The sequence below is a fragment of the Bidens hawaiensis genome, unplaced genomic scaffold (genome assembly GCF_021521415.1).
Source record: "Bidens hawaiensis isolate Kalapana, Puna unplaced genomic scaffold, B.hawaiensis_p1.1 tig00004839_1, whole genome shotgun sequence".
NCBI lineage: Eukaryota > Viridiplantae > Streptophyta > Magnoliopsida > Asterales > Asteraceae > Bidens > Bidens hawaiensis.
Genome location: NW_027491303.1, coordinates 1,645,124 through 1,662,077, shown reverse-complemented (window position 1 = coordinate 1,662,077; position 16,954 = coordinate 1,645,124). Strand labels below are relative to the sequence as shown.

At 35.3% G+C, this 16,954-nt stretch overlaps 1 pseudogene across 1 annotated transcript; it reads left to right on the top strand.

Annotated features, from left to right (window-relative positions):
• Positions 1-9,986: 9,986 nt before the first annotated feature.
• Positions 9,987-16,620, top strand: LOC143628213 (uncharacterized; annotated as a pseudogene). The gene is made up of 6 exons (XR_013152713.1): positions 9,987-10,149; positions 13,664-13,799; positions 13,883-13,920; positions 14,866-15,136; positions 15,227-15,513; positions 16,395-16,620. The product of XR_013152713.1 is annotated as an uncharacterized LOC143628213 (transcript).
• Positions 16,621-16,954: the final 334 nt, after the last annotated feature.

Sequence of the window (16,954 nt, the reverse complement as noted above, 5' to 3'; positions counted from 1 at the left end):
GCGGAGCATACTTTTAGCGTAAGTATTTTTGCGATTGAGAGCACGATATGAGATTAAGCCTTCTCGAAGTAGCTTTTCCGAAGACCTTAAGGATTTTACCGTTAACAAGCGGAATGCGAATGAATTTATCGAAGCAAACAACTTCGGCACGGTGCAAAGATAACCAATCCATGCCTACTATGACATCGAAACTTCCCATTTGCATCGGGATGAGATCGATGGAGAATTTATGGTTAGCAAGAATGAGAGTACAATCGCAGACGACGGAATTTATGGTGATGGAGTTCCCATTGGCGACTTCAACAGAAAACGACCGGGAAAGCTTGGTTCGAGACACGGCAATTTTCGACTCAAATTTCAAAGAAATGAAACTTCTATCGGCACCCGTATCAAATAAAATGGAAGCCAAATGTTGGTTCACTAAATACATACCGTTCACAACATCGTTTGCCGCTTGAGCTTGATTAACATTCATCATGAAAGCTCGTCCTTGATTGCCTTGGTTGACTTGAGGTGCTTGCGGTGGTGGAGGAGGTGGTGCTTGTATGGCTTGGATGGGTTGGATGAGTGGTGCATTGTGTTGGGAAAGTTGAGGTTGGTAGGTTTGAACTTGGTAAGCTTGAGTTTGGTAGTAAGGTGCGGTCATGGTTTGGTTAGTAAGGATGAGGCGAGGACAATTGTTGCGGAAATGGTTAGGGTCACCGCAACTGTAGCAAGCTCGGGGTTGTTGAGGTTGGTTTGGTGGGTAAGGTGCATATCGGTGTTGAGTATTTTGGGGAAAAGTTCTTGGTTGGTTTGTTGGTTAGGTTGGGTTCGTTGTGCGAATCGGCATGTGGTGTTGAGATGACCAAGTCGGTTACAAATGGTACATGGCGACAAGGCATGTTTGGTGGGTGATGGAGTTGGCAAATGTTGCATAGTGGGGCGGTACCGGTATAGGGTTTTCGGGTTTGGGGTGGAATTTGGGTTTGTTGTTGAGGTTGGGGTTGGGTAACAGCATAGTTTCGGTAGTTGGTTTTGGGTTTCTTCTTGTTGTTGTTATTGTTGTGACGGGAAGAGTTGGAGTAGTTAATGGCTTGTGGTGCGGGTTCAACCTTGGCTTGTGGTGCGGGCTCGGGTTTGGCTTTTTCGTTTGGTTTCTTGAGGGTTAGGGTACCCGCTTTCACATGATTCTCCGATAGCGCACCGGCTAGAGTAATGGCATCCTCAAGATTCACGGGTTTGCAACTCATGACTGAGTCACGGATTTGCATAGGTAAACCCCCAATGTATTTGTCAAGCTCACGCTCAGCCGGGGTAACCAAATGAGGGACGAGAATGCTCAACTCGTGGAAAAGGAGTCAGTAAGCGGCGTTATCACCACTATCTTGCTTGAGGTTCCAAAATTCCTCCTCAAGCTTTTGAAGTTCGTGTTTGGGACAAAACTTCTTCATCATGAGTGCCTTGAGGTCGGACCATGGAAGAGCCATAGCCGTTTCCGACCCTTGGAGATGCATGACACTACCCCACCATGTTAGAGCGGTTTTTCTAAACATGCTTGAAGCGAAATTTGTCTTTTTCGCTTCAGGGCACTCGCTATATCTAAACACATTCTCCATAGACTCGAACCATTGCAACAAGGTAGTCGCACAATTCGTACCCCAGAATTCGGTTAGGTTGGCACTAGTAAATTGCTTATATGGGTAGGATACGGGTTTGGGTTCAACGGGTGCAACAACGGGTGGAGGAGGTTGGGTAGCTTGGATTTGAGTTACAAGTTCGGGAATCACAGCGGCCATTTGCTTGACGATAAAAGCAGCCATACGTCGGTTGGTGCTCTTGCGCGGTCTTAGTGGAGGCATGCTAAAAGATTATAAAGAAATGGAATAAGTTTTAGGTAAAAAGAAATGGATATGAGAGTGTATAAAAGAAGAATAAGGTGAAGTTAAATTTTTTTTTTTTGATTGTGAATCCTAGAGTTAGTGAGGAGTAGATGTTAGTGTCAGATAAAATATAAATCTTTGTATATAAACAGCAAACTGAAAACAATCGTAAATGATTTTGAGATTTTGAGGGGTTAAAGCTTAAAAATTTGAGATTTTGAGATTTATAGGGTCGGAAAATCGTACATGAACCACCATGATTTGATATTCCAACTCAAAAATTTTTTTTTTCTAAAACACAACGTTGGAGTCTAAACATGTGCACGAATCACCGCAACTTTTTCATGTTTTCGACTCAAATAACGATAATAACACCATAAATCGGGATACAACGCCATGTCAAAGCACTAGTCCACGAATCACCGTAGTTCTATTGTTTTGACACCGAAAAATTAAGATGGCGACCGTAACGCTCGCATTCGACTACTTAAAGTATTGACATGTATAACATGGTTTGTGGCCTAGAAAACGAGCACTATAATCCCACCATTCCAGGTAAGTAAATCACCTTTGATTCTTGGAATCTTTTTGTCAAATGGTCGTTTTATAATGTATCGCTTCCAATGAGGGCTACGAACCCGATATAAATGCAACCTTTAAGGGATTATAAACAACGGGATCTAAGTTAATATTGTAATCCATAAAACACAATGAAAATCTACTTTTTGCGTTTTAAGGTAAGGATACCTTGAAAATACTATGAAAGTGTGTGTATGTGAACATTTGGGATATTGGTGAATTTTAAACAAGTTTATAAATAATATGTGATATGAACAATCAAAATAGAGTAAACACGTATGAGCACACGTATAGGAACCTAATCATAACAATACTAGGTCGTTACGTCTAACCACCTATCCTATTGTCATGGCTCTGATACCAATCTGTCACACCCCGACCAAAGGCGGCGGAACATGCCGAGGTGTAACGATTGTCCATAAGCACATGACACTAATTTAAAGTGACAGTATTTAATAAACTCATTTCATTTCACAACATCGAAAATGTCACATAACAATTATCTATAAAATAACCATAAACAAGATATCACAAAATATGACAAATTTGATATTGTTCATTTTTACTAATATCCTAAGGTCTTTGATGTCGTTTTCGTCACAATCATAAATCAACCAAGATGCAAACCTGCAACATTTCATAAAATAAAGTTTGTCAACACAAAGGTCGGTGAGCAATTCATAAGTTTAATCATATTAGTATATAATAAAGATAGCCACAAAACTTGCATACGAAACGATAAATAAAAGTGGTAATTTGGATAAATAGATATTGCTAAACACATAAGCGACACCTAGCTATAAGGGGATGCCAAATAGTCTAGGATTTTATAGTTATCGTTAATTGCATTACGTTAACGATACCTTGCTATAAGGGGATGCCAAATAGTCTAGGATTTTATAGTTCCACCAACCAAATGCGATAAACACATAGGCATATAAGCATAGAACACCAAATCGAGCAATTATTTAGGTAAAGTATACAACTACGTTTGTGGTTTAAGATTCAAATATAAATCATTTTGTTGAATAAGTATGAAATGTCACCCCCAAAATAAAAGATGGAAAATGGTGTATGAAGTACTCACCTTCAAGTAGTAAACTTGAAAGATGATAATTTGGAGATTTGTCGGAACGACGAGTTTAACGCACAATGCCTAAAAAGAAAAGAAGTCTTGAATTTAGAAAGGTTGTCTTGAAGGTCTTTAAACAAAAAAAATGTTGAGAAATGTAAATAATTAAAGTTCAAGATTTAAAATGTAACTATTTAAGAATTTATAATAATAACCCTTTAAAAATGTAAGTTTGCTCGAAACCGGGTTAAAGTATCTAACCTTAATATTTACTCAACCTATGTTAAGTAATAAGGTGGGTAAAATGCAAGAATGCAAATCCCTTTGGAATAAAGATACTAAAACGGGTTTTTTTATCGAGTGTTCGGATTGTCGGTTCGGATCTTGATAATTGGTCAAACCCAAAGTCAACTTTCCAAAATATTGAATGTTATGAGATAACTCAATAAAATTTAATAAGACTTAAGCAAGTATGTAGTTCCATTGTTTTAGAACTAACAACGCACGTTAAGCGAGTGTTCGGTTTTGTCGGTCCAAACTATGTTATGAGATCAAGTTGGATCCAACATTTCCAAAGTACTTAAGAAAATATTTAAAAATCAATTTGTAACTATTTTTAAAGAAATATACAAGTCTTGATGGCTAAAAATAAACACACTTGTGTGTCTTAAGCGAGCAAGAATCGGTTTGGTTCGGTTTCCATCTCACAACAAGTTCATAGATGGTTTCCACATGTCCAAACACTAAAGAACTTGTATAATAATGTACAAATAAAAAATACCAAAAGTTAACAATAAAGTCTTTAAACAAAAGTTCGGTTTTCGGTTCGGATCGTGTTTCGGGTTAAGACCGAGGTAAGATTCTACAAACCCATAACCATAGAATTTGTAAAAATGATTTTAGAAACTTAGATCTAACACTAAGTATGTTTAAACAAACAAAACTAGTAACAAAGTTCGGTTTACGGTTTAGAGCTATTTACGGTTAAACCGAAGCATAGACTCTTAAAAACCCATAACCATGGAACTTGTAAACATGACCAACAAACTAAAATAAGCAAGATTAATATGTATGAACAAGTTATATAGATGTATATATATCAAGGACACGAAGTCCTCCATGAAGCCTTGCCTTGTGGGGTCCGAAACCTCACCGACCGGAATCGGAGAAGTAACTACCAAAGGTAAACAAGGGGTGTATATTATATATATGTTGCACAACCATAAACAAGTATTAATAAGGCTACATAAACTAATTAAGATGAAAGACCAACATCCTTCAAGAACACTTAAGAAGATAACCTTGAATCTTTGATGTTTGAGAGAGTTTTTTTTTTTGGAGTTGTAGTAAGGGAAAATGAAGAGGAAAGGTGGTGTATATATAGGGTAATGTTGGTGGTCAAATATGGGTGTGAGACACAAGAGTTTTCATGCAAAATGGATCAAGACAAAAACACAAAACAACAAAAAAATAAATAAATAAAAATAAAAATAGGATGTTTTCAAGACCCAACAAGTGTGAAACAATATTGTAACATAAATCCATCATTTTGATTATAACATAAGCTTCGGTTTACAAATCGGGTCGGTTTACATAATAAACAAATACAAAAACGAATACAAACAAGACCCGAAATTGACGAATGTCACAACATATGCGAGCACATCGAACGTTGATTTCAAAAACCCCAAATCACAAATATGTGTCTCGTCGCTCTCCCTCAAGCCATCTCCACCACCACCAATCCGCCAGTCACCGACATCAACACACCTCTTTCACCATCACCAGTTTTGACAGCGAAGGTCCGGCAACTCGCTGGAAAAACACGAATGTCGCGGCATCGTCTTATGTCGTGAGCATGGTCCTCTTCCGTCACAATCATCGATCGTTGTTCACAGGTCAATTGATCAATTTTCAATTGAAATTGAAATTGTTGAACCTAATTGATCAACGGATGTTATATTCAAACGCTACCCCTTGGTGTGTGAACAACTCTATACGGCTCGTATAGGAGCTATACGAGTTGTATAGCTCACATTTATTGGTATGCGTATGGATGGGATATGATGACAACTTTTTTCAGTCTATACGAGCGTATAGGTTTCCTGGTTCGTATATCCCACTTACCACATGTGACCTATATGTTAGAGGGGTTATACGACTCGTATAGACAGCATGTCGGTATGCACTTTGACTTGAGATTTATAATTATTTTCTGGTTTATACAAACCGTGTAGATGGTATACGACCCGAACAGACCAGGTATCCAGATTTCCTTGCTCTAACCATGCAAGATTTTTGTGCTGCTTTGTAAGATTATACCAAGAGTTAAGTTAACACGAGTCAAAACATCTACGTCAATAAACGAAATTATTTTTCTAACACTATATTTCAAAAGCTTAGATAACTCATATAGGTGTCAACCAGAATAGATGGCATGACGGCATCTAAAAAGTCGTTACCCCGAAACGCTCATGTTGTTCGTAGTTGTTTGATTACTATGGAGCAAAATATTTGCTTTTAAATTATGTGTTTCTATTTTATAACCAACTCGGCTGTTATTTTTAATATTTTCTAATTTTAAAGTAATTCAAAAAAAGCCTATACGAGTCAAATAGCCGTTATATGAGTCATATAGCCCTATACGGTTTGTATAGGGGCTATACGATACAAGGGAATAAGACCTGACACTAGCCGACACAAAATGACATAACTCTGCACCTATATGACTCGTATAGCCCCTATACGAGTCATAACCAGACCCGTTTGGTTATTCGTTTGTTCGATACGCAATAAGCCGTTAATCGTTTATTCGATAAATACATACTAAGGTGTACCTTGTTTTGTCACGAATATCACAAGCGATTAATCGGTGGCTAGTCAGGATTTTTGCAATATTGTCTATAGTTCTTTAGGTTTATAAAATTGAAAAAGAAAAAAAGAAAAGAAAAGAAAAAAACTACTAAAATCCTACAGTTTAAACAAGTGTAACTGAAGTCATAATCATTGCCCAAACTTTAAAGATTTAGGATGAAATACACCATGCATATTATTCATGGATGGAGCATTTCCATGTGTGTTTGGTTACCGTATTGTCAAAGATTTGATGGTTCAGGGTAGCCACATTAATTGGAAATCATGTGAGAACATATGTTTTTGTGGTCCTATGAGATGGGTTAAAAGTCAGTTTTGCGTCGGTGATTCGGTGAGGCAGAACTTTGATTTATGGACACATTTTCAACTACTATTTGATATTTCATACTCATATTTGTTGGGTTGTTAAAATTTAGCTAGTTTTATTATCATGGAAAAAAATTATCTAATACTAAACAAATTTTCAAGTATTTATTTGTCATCACCACTCAGGTGGGGTTAGGGACATTCTCTAAAGGGTTTCTATCCCTAGGTGGTCAGAGTTCGAGTTCAGGGAGGAGAAAATTTTGCCAAAGGTATTTTTCAATGACATATAGGTGTATTTATTGTTTAAAAAAAATCGCTTAAGTTACTCGTATTTTTTTTATTATTTAAAGTCACTTAACTTTTTTTGAAATTTTCAATCTTGTGAATTTTTTTTATAAATGTTAAAACTTTAATTAATAGTTAGGTGATCTAAATAAAACACATATAAGTCTTGTATAATATTTAGCTCCGGTTCGTTTCAAGGATTTGGAAGGAATTATAAGGAATGAGATTTTAAATCCCATGAATTGATATATTCGTTTCATTAAATGAAAGAATGGGAATTGACTCTAAATCCCATCAAATCCCACATTTCATAGGATTTTAAAATCCCACCTATTTTATAAGGATTGCTACGGAAAATAAAGGATTCTTATTAACCCTAACCTACTGCTGCTCACATCCTTCTTCACCACTTGCTCCACCGTTGCTCTCCACCACCATGCTCCACCGCTGTTCTCCACCACCGTTGTCACACCCCGACCAAAGGCGGCGGAACATGCCGAGGTGTAACGATTGTCCATAAGCACATGACACTAATTTAAAGTGACAGTATTTGATAAACTCATTTCATTTCACAACATCGAAAATGTCACATAACAATTATCCATAAAATAACCATAAACAAGATATCACAAAATATGGCAAATTTGATATTGTTCATTTTTACTAATATCCTAAGGTCTTTGATGTCGTTTTCTTCACAATCATAAATCAACCAAGATGCAAACCTGCAACATTTCATAAAATAAAGTTTGTCAACACAAAGGTCGGTGAGCAATTCATAAGTTTAATCATATTAGTATATAATAAAGATAGCCACAAAACTTGCATACGAAACGATAAATAAAAGTGGTAATTTGGATAAATAGATATCGCTAAACACATTAGCGACACCTAGCTATAAGGGGATGCCAAATAGCCTAGGATTTTATAGTTATCGTTAATTGCATTACGTTAACGACACCTTGCTATAAGGGGATGCCAAATAGTCTAGGATTTTATAGTTCCACCAACCAAAAGCGATAAACACATAGGCATATAAGCATAGAACACCAAATCGAGCAATTATTTAGGTAAAGTATACAACTACGTTTGTGGTTTAAGATTCAAATATAATGCATTTTGTTGAATAAGTATGAAATGTCACCCCCAAAATAAAAGATGGAAAATGGGGTATGAAGTACTCACCTTCAAGTAGTAAACTTGAAAGATGATAATTTGGAGATTTGTCGGAACGACGAGTTTAACGCACAATGCCTAAAAAGAAAAGAAGTCTTGAATTTAGAAAGGTTGTCTTGAAGGTCTTTAAACAAAATAAATGTTGAGAAATGTAAATAATTAAAGTTCAAGGTTTAAAATGTGACTATTTAAGAATTTATAATAATAACCCTTTAAAAATGTAAGTTTGCTCGTAACCGGGTTAAAGTATCTAACCTTAATATTTACTCAACCTATGTTAAGTAATAAGGTGGGTAAAATGCAAGAATGCAAATCCCTTTGGAATAAAGATACTAAAACGGGTTTTTTTTATCGAGTGTTCGGGTTGTCGGTTCGGGTCTTGATAATTGGTCAAACTCAAAGTCAACTTTCCAAAATATTGAATGTTATGAGATAACTCAATAAAATTTAATAAGACTTAACCAAGTATGTAGTTCCATTGTTTTAGAACTAACAACGCACGTTAAGCGAGTGTTCGGTTTTGTCGGTCCAAACTTTGTTATGAGATCAAGTTGGATCCAACATTTCCAAGTATTTAAGAAAATATTTAAAAATTAATTTGTAACTATTTTTAAAGAAATATATAAGTCTTAATGGCTAAAAAAACACACATGTGTGTCTTAAGCGAGCAAGAATCGGTTTGGTTCGGTTTCCATCTTACAACAAGATCATAGATGGTTTCCACATGTCCAAACACTGAATAACTTGTATAATAATGTACAAATAAAAAATACCAAAAGTTAACAATAAGGTCTTTAAACAAAAGTTCGGTTTTCGGTTCGGATCGTGTTTCGGGTTAAGACCGAGGTAAGATTCTACAAACCCATAACCATAGAATTTGTAAAAATGATTTTAGAAACTTAGATCTAACACTAAGTATGTTTAAACAAACAAAACTAGTAACAAAGTTCGGTTTACGGTTTAGAGCTATTTACGGTTAAACCGAAGCATAGACTCTTAAAAACCCATAACCATGGAACTTGTAAACATGACCAACAAACTAAAATAAGCAAGATTAATATGTATGAACAAGTTATATAGATGTATATATATCAAGGACACGAAGTCCTCCATGAAGCCTTGCCTTGTGGGGTCCGAAACCTCACCGACCGGAATCGGAGAAGTAACTACCAAAGGTAAACAAGGGGTGTATATTATATATATGTTGCACAACCATAAACAAGTATTAATAAGGCTACATAAACTAATTAAGATGAAAGACCAACATCCTTCAAGAACACTTAAGAAGATAACCTTGAATCTTTGATGTTTGAGAGAGTTTTTTTTTTTGGAGTTGTAGCAAGGGAAAATGAAGAGGAAAGGTGATGTATATATAGGGTAATGTTGGTGGTCAAATATGGGTGTGAGACACAAGAGTTTTCATGCAAAATGGATCAAGACAAAAACACAAAACAACAAAAAAATAAATAAATATACAATAAATAAATAAATAAAAATAAAAATATGATGTTTTCAAGACCCAACAAGTGTGAAACAATATTGTAACATAAATCCATCATTTTGATTATAACATAAGCTTCGGTTTACAAATCGGGTCGGTTTACATAATAAACAAATACAAAAACGAATACAAACAAGACCCGAAATTGACGAATGTCACAACCGTGAACCACCGTTGTGCTCCTCCACCGCCGTGAATCACCGGTGGCGGCAGAGTTACGGAGTGGAAGGTCGGGCTACCGAACACAGCAGATTTACCGCCGTTGTCTCAGTTTCTGATATCTCCGGATCTGACATCGGCTTTCAGCATCACGCCAGAGCCTCACCGGAGTATGATCGATGTCGATCAGGCTTCTTGTGACACTTTGTGGACTCTCCGCCGGCGGTCACAGCCTCATGTTATGAACAAAATCAATGATTTCAAATCGGTTAGTGATGATAGAGAAGAAGAGATTGTTCTAGAAGGTGAGGAGACTGTTGATCTGACTCGTGATGGTTTGCCGTTAAGGAAATTACAGAGTTACGGAGTTGGAGGCCGGCGGCAACGACGGCGACAGTGGCGGCAGAGTTACGGAGGAAATTACATAGAGTTGAAGAAGATTTCAATTCCAATACATATTAACCAACCAAACACGTGATAGAGATTCTCAAACATTCCATTCCATTCCATTCCAATTCCAATTCTAAATCATTTAAAAAAAATCAGTGAAACGAACACGCCCTTAGTATTTTTCTTTACAATCTGACTTAAGTTGATCAATATAAACTTGGTTGTTATATACTGAAAATTTGTTCTTCAATATTATTTCCTGCTTCAAGATTTCTTTAAAAAAATCAATAAACATCACAACTATGATTCATACTAGGTTCATTTAAGTCATTAATTCTTTTTGAAAAAGATAACATTTAAAGAAATCACAAGATAGTATCACTCAATAGGACAAAAAAAAACACCTTAGAAAAAACACGCAACTATCTCTCCCGGTACCACCACAAAATGTTGAAAACACAAATTTTTGTGCTATTTTGAAAAAACTGTCATTTTCACCAATTGTTCCAATTGTTTTATCATCATAAACTAACTACCTAGTTTCGCATTACTGGATGAACTTGACCATCACTAATGAAACATAACCGACAAAGTCCAAGAGAGAGTGCGGGAAAAGTAGCTACAAAGGCGTGACTTCATCCTTACCTGCCGGTAATTACGCACGGATATAAAATCCAAAAATAAACATAAAATCTATAAATATTTAGTTGATCTATTGGTGAAATGATCATAACTATGTGACCATATTTCGCTCCAATAATCCGTAGTTGATATTTTCTTTGGTGGTCCCCCGATAAATCCATTGTTAGTTTCATTCATCATTGAAAGTCCTTTGATTTGTAGTGTCAGTTGCTTCTTTATTCTTTATATGTTTAATCTTAGTCGCGTTTTGTTTACATCATATGGTATCTATCTATTTTATATAAGCTCAATCACTCGTAAAGCCTAATATAGGGTTAGGTTCAAATAAGAAGTTTGATTTTGAAGGAGAGTATTTTAGTCTAATACTTTAATATCAAAACCCACTTAAATTAATTTCAATGGGTTAAGTTCAAATAAGAATTTTGATTTTCCTAAGAAGGCTAGGAAGGAGTGTATTTTAGTCTAACACTTAAATATTAAAACCCACTTAATTTAATTTCAAAAACCCACTTACATTAATTTCAAAAACTCACTTACATAAATTTCAATTACATATTTACTCTCTACAACCACCACCACTCCACCGCCTACCGCCACCACAACCGTTACCCATCGCCATCACCTCGCCGGAAAAGTTCGGAAAAATACAATGGAAAACACTATGAAAAATACAATGGAAAAAAACACAATAAAAAACACAATTGTATGACACAATGTAAAAAATACAATGGAAAAAACAGAATGAAAAAAAAAACACAATGAAAAATACTATTGTATAACATAATTTTGTAAAACACAATTTGGTAAAACACAACTTGTAAAAATCCACTAATTTTTATTAAATTTTATATTACAATATGGTACTCATATGAAAGAAAAAAAGACACTCGTTATTATGGTGAATTTGTTTTTCAATAAAAACGTCGTAAAAAAAAAAGTTATGGACGTTTTAAAATGATGGGGGAATTTGGCATGTGTCTTACATGTGGAGAGAGAAAGTCAACAAATGTGTTATTCTTTTTATGCACTTTACCTTGTGTTCACATTAACTAACTCAACTCTCTATATTCAAAATCAATTGACAAGATTACTTCTTATCCTCCCTACAACAAAAAGTATATTTCCTATTATGTTATCAATAGTAATTAACTGTTAACATCCGTTTAGAAAGTAACATTGATAACGACGTTAATAATAAATATATTAGAGAATTATAATTCTTGAAGTCATAATCAGGTATGGTATATTATTGCTTCAAGCAACTGCATTCTTTTAAGTTGTTTCTTTTACTCTTTATGCATCGCAGGCTTTTCCTTTTAGAATACAATCGTAATGAATACATGAGTGTGTGACATTATGACGTGTGTGTATTACAAAATTGATGATAGTATACTTCTTTGTTAAATAAAAAAAATAAAAAAAGTAGGTTTGTTGCAAAATCAATTAATATATAGTGAAAAGTAAATTATTATTGATCTATTATCTTATAGGAGCATATGTTCACTTTCATAGTCAATATATGATATGATATTACCAGGCTTTTACATAAGAATAGTTAATATTGGATGATTGTAAGACATGCAATTCGGTTATAAAACCACAATCGTTCAAAATTTTATTTTTTAATAAACATTTTCCATCAAACAATTTAATTAAAACAAAAGAATAACGTAATAAATTTAGGTTTTGTAGTTGAATTAACTTTAATAACTTTATGAATCATGTATATCGCACTTTCATGTTAAAGTAATTCGCTTGCATACCATATATAAATTCAATAATTATATAAGACATAAAGCGTTATGTAATAACATTATATATATTTTTTTGTATGATCATGAATTGATCCCGATCATATTTTAAACAGACCAAATTATTCATGTATACAAGCATCATACCATCACACTGATTGGGGTAAAACCTCGCAACTTCTTGTAAAAGATTACAACTGTTGAAATGTAACGCCAACAAAATATATTAGTTGATGCTGTAGTAGGAACTTCACGGGAGAGTTACTACTATCTAACACTTACCACTATTGTGCTTGTTCACTAACCACATGTTTCTACCGGTTAGCAGTCACTTATTGTTGAGAACTTCAATATAAAGTAATATATATAAAAATTTAAACTAAAAATAAAGTGATCGAACCCGTACTTTGTATGCAACAAACGAACCCTCAACGGAAAAAGGAGTAGGGTGGGTAAATGGATTCAGATGACTTGAGTTGTTTTTGTGTGATATTTTAATTATCTAATTTAATTATGCTTATTTTTCTTATGCTGGATATATTATGATGTTATTTATAAATATAAGATAAGGCGCAGCCGGAATGGAGTTTATCATTTAAAATTAGGTTGAATCAATTGTTTTGTTGGGGTCAATGTGTCAGACCCAACCGACTGTGGGTCGGTGGACCAACCTGATTGTCATCAACAAATTTCACCTCAGCTCATTTCTCGGTTTTTTTTTTTAATTTCAACTAAACTATCGACCACTGCCAATAAGAATAGCCTTAGGTATCGAATTACAAACTGGGAAGTAGGAACGCTAAATAAATGTTTTAGGGTAGTAGTTATATATAGTAAACTAGTGGGTTTCAGAGTATAAAATCTAGTCGTTCTATGTGAATAGTTCAATTCGGTCGGGTAAATTAGTCCATATAAATAAAATTGGATTTAAATAATATGGTAGCCTTATCACAGAGATAGCGGTGGGAACTGAAGACGCAGGTGTCTACTGCTACTACTTCTCTCTCAATATTATCTTCTCCATTCGACTACTCTTCTTCTTGTTCGTTTCAGACCCATTGAACAGTCTCCGATGGCGGATCGCCCCAACGGTTTCTGGAAAACAATTCGATTGCGGATTACATGCGGTTTAAGAAAGGCGATTCCGGTGAGTTACAGACCGCAAAAGGTTCCCCTGGTCACTTCTTCAGCCCTTTCTTCAGGTTATTAATTATTAATTAATTAAAAGATTCAGTATCCACATCTTATTATGTTAACAAATAATCTGTTTCTTTTACTTTTGTAGGTTGATTTGGTTTCCACTATTCACATTGCAGACAAAGAGTAAGTTCACCTCATATTCTTAAAACATAAATCAATATTCAATCTAAATCCAAATCTAAATTCAATTTGTAGTGTCTTTATTGATCAGATGCTGAATTATTCTAGTAAGGCTTAGGCTAACTAAACACCACTCACCATAGCTTGCTTATTTATAGGTTCCGATATCGGTTTATATGCTTTTTTTTTTTTGCGTTGGTTGTTATTCGCTTCAGTTTGGTTCTTTGAATAACCAATATTGGTCGAACCGGTAACTGAACTGAAAACTGAATTCACAGTTAGGAACAAGACCGAAAACCACATTCACAATTTGGATATGATTAGGAACCGAACTGAAAACCGAATAAAGAATTTGTTGCGGTTTTTCGGTTACTGATACAGTTCAGTTTTCGAACTTTTTCATTTTTCGATTTATTATATTTTCTCACATCTAACTAACCACACTATCCCCAAATACTTCTCATACGAGCAATATGACATGCAAAAAGTGGTCACACGGGTCATGTGACATACAAGAGTGGTCATATGAACATGTGACAGTTGAGAAGTGGTCATACGGGTCATTTGGCATACGAGAAGTGGTCATATGGGTCGTATGACAAGCAAAAAAAATGGTCATACGGTTCGTAAATGGGCATAGGAGGTGGTGTTCACCAAATCACATGGCTTGTATGATGTGCTCAAACAAAGTCATATGGCCTGGATGACCATTTTTTGTTTGTTACACTACCCGTATAATGTGACAGACTGGTATGCAGACTTGATTTAACATCAAACAGCCCATATGATGTAATACAGTCTGTATGATGTGACAGATACACTGGTTTTGGGGTGGTACCACTTTAGCATTACCCTAATTGTATCATGTTCTGCATACTTATAATTAGGTGTATAGGAACTTATATATGTTTACATATGTTAGTTAATATAATGAAATGCCATGAGCAGGTACTTTACAACCTTACAAAAAGAACTCGAGTCGTACGATTGTGTGCTTTACGAAATGGTAACCAGCAGAGAAAGTTTAGAAAACCGAAAAAACCCGTCTGCAGTTAAAAAAGACACAAACTCACAGTCAAAGGGTTTTAATATCATAGGATTCATCCAACGCCAGATGGCGAGACTACTTATGCTTGATTTCCAACTAGATTGCCTTGATTATGATCCTGAAAACTGGTACCATGCTGACCTGGACTTTGAAACCTTCAAGTTACTTCAGGTTCAATCTTGTTCAATGTTCATAGAAATGTTACAAACTTACAATCATTGTTGGAAATTTGAAATCCTTATTTTTGTAAATGGTTTACAGATGGAAAAAGGTGAGAGTTTTTTTACATTTGCAAGAGACATGACTTTTAGGTCAACAAAGGCGTTGGGGCAAGCTACTTCGATTCCTGAAGAACTTGGTCCCTGGAGGTCTAAACTGTTATGGGCCTCGCGCGTGTTGCCCATGCCTCTCGTTGGTCTGTTTTTCATCAGTAGTCTTTGTGCTGATGTGGGTAATGAGCCAGGTGATTATCCAGAACTCGAGGCGCTATCGAGGCTTGATTTTGGGGCTGCAATGAAGGTCTTTTTGGCTAAAAGATTAATGTCTGAGTAAGTCTTATGTTTCTTTGTTGTTTACTGCTCCATTCAATTGCAATGTATGGATTTCTAAGATATCATGTGATAGGAGTCTAAAAGTAGGTAGGGCTGCTCAAAAAGCTTGTGGCTCGCTCGAGAAAAAGCTTGTTTGTAACCAAGCTGAGAGCCTGAAACCAAGCCAGGGTTGGCTTGGCTCGTGGCTCGCTCGTCAAGTGGCATGTTGGCTTGTTTAAGTTACACCCAAGTTTTAATATATAACACTACCATATGAAAATATTTAAAAGAAACAAAAATAATACATATAATATTTTGAATCCGCCTCTTGATTTAAAAAAAACAGAAAAAACAAGCAAATGCATGTTAAAGATTTTTTTTTAACATGTATAGAAATAAAAATAAAAAAACAACAAATTAAAGAACCGGATCGACGAGCCACGAGCTAGCTTGAGCTTTTTACAAGCCACGCTTGTTTTCAGCTCATTAAAATAAACGTGCTGAGCTGAGCAGGCACGTTCAACTTCAAGCTTGAACCCAAGCCCAACTTCTCTCGGCTTGTTTAACTTGGCGCAACAGCATGATTCCATATGGCGCGCCAGACTTCCATCTGGAACGTTTTCTTATTTTAAAAAATTAAGTCAAATGATATTTGAGTAAATAAATAAGTCAATGACCATTTTGTCAAAGTCAATAGCCAAAATGGATATTTTGATAATTTCCCACTTATGAATGGGTCGATTTCTGTTATCGAGCGAAATAAAATACAGCTGAAATGGTAATGGTCAACCGGATCCAAAGTGTTCTAATGCATAACATCATTTTACCTGTAATCAAAATCATTTTTAAAATCATCAAATCTTTTAATCATATTGATTGGATTCGATCTATATGTACAGTTTCACACAAGTAACCGCAGATGTGGAGGAGAAATCAGTAATTATAGGTGAGCGAAATCGAGCTGCAACCGAAGCTCTCAAAACAGCAATCAACAATGGCTATAACAAGATTGCCATACTATATGGTGGTGGGCACATGCCGGACTTGGGAAGGAGGTTAAAGACAACAGAAGCCACCATCGAAAGTATTATTATTATTATTATTGTCATGCATCTTTGGTTTTAAAGAAGATTATTATTATTGTTGTTGGTGGAGGAAGGTCAGCCGCAAAAAGAGAGCGAGCACTTTGGTTCGGGCAGAGAGGGTTTTGGTTCAACACCTACTAAGCCAAACATCATTATTATTCGGTTTGAATTTATCGTTTTCGTCATGAACTCATTATTTGAACTTATTTATTTTGATTTGTTCTTGAGTATGGTTGTTGGCTAAATCCCTAGACCACCTAGGTTTATGATGAACTTTTGTTGATATTGGATTTTAGTTTAGACTTTGCTTTTATTATGGTTTATAATTAAGTAAGAGGTTTCTTGTTTTTTTTTTCATTCGATGCATATGTGTG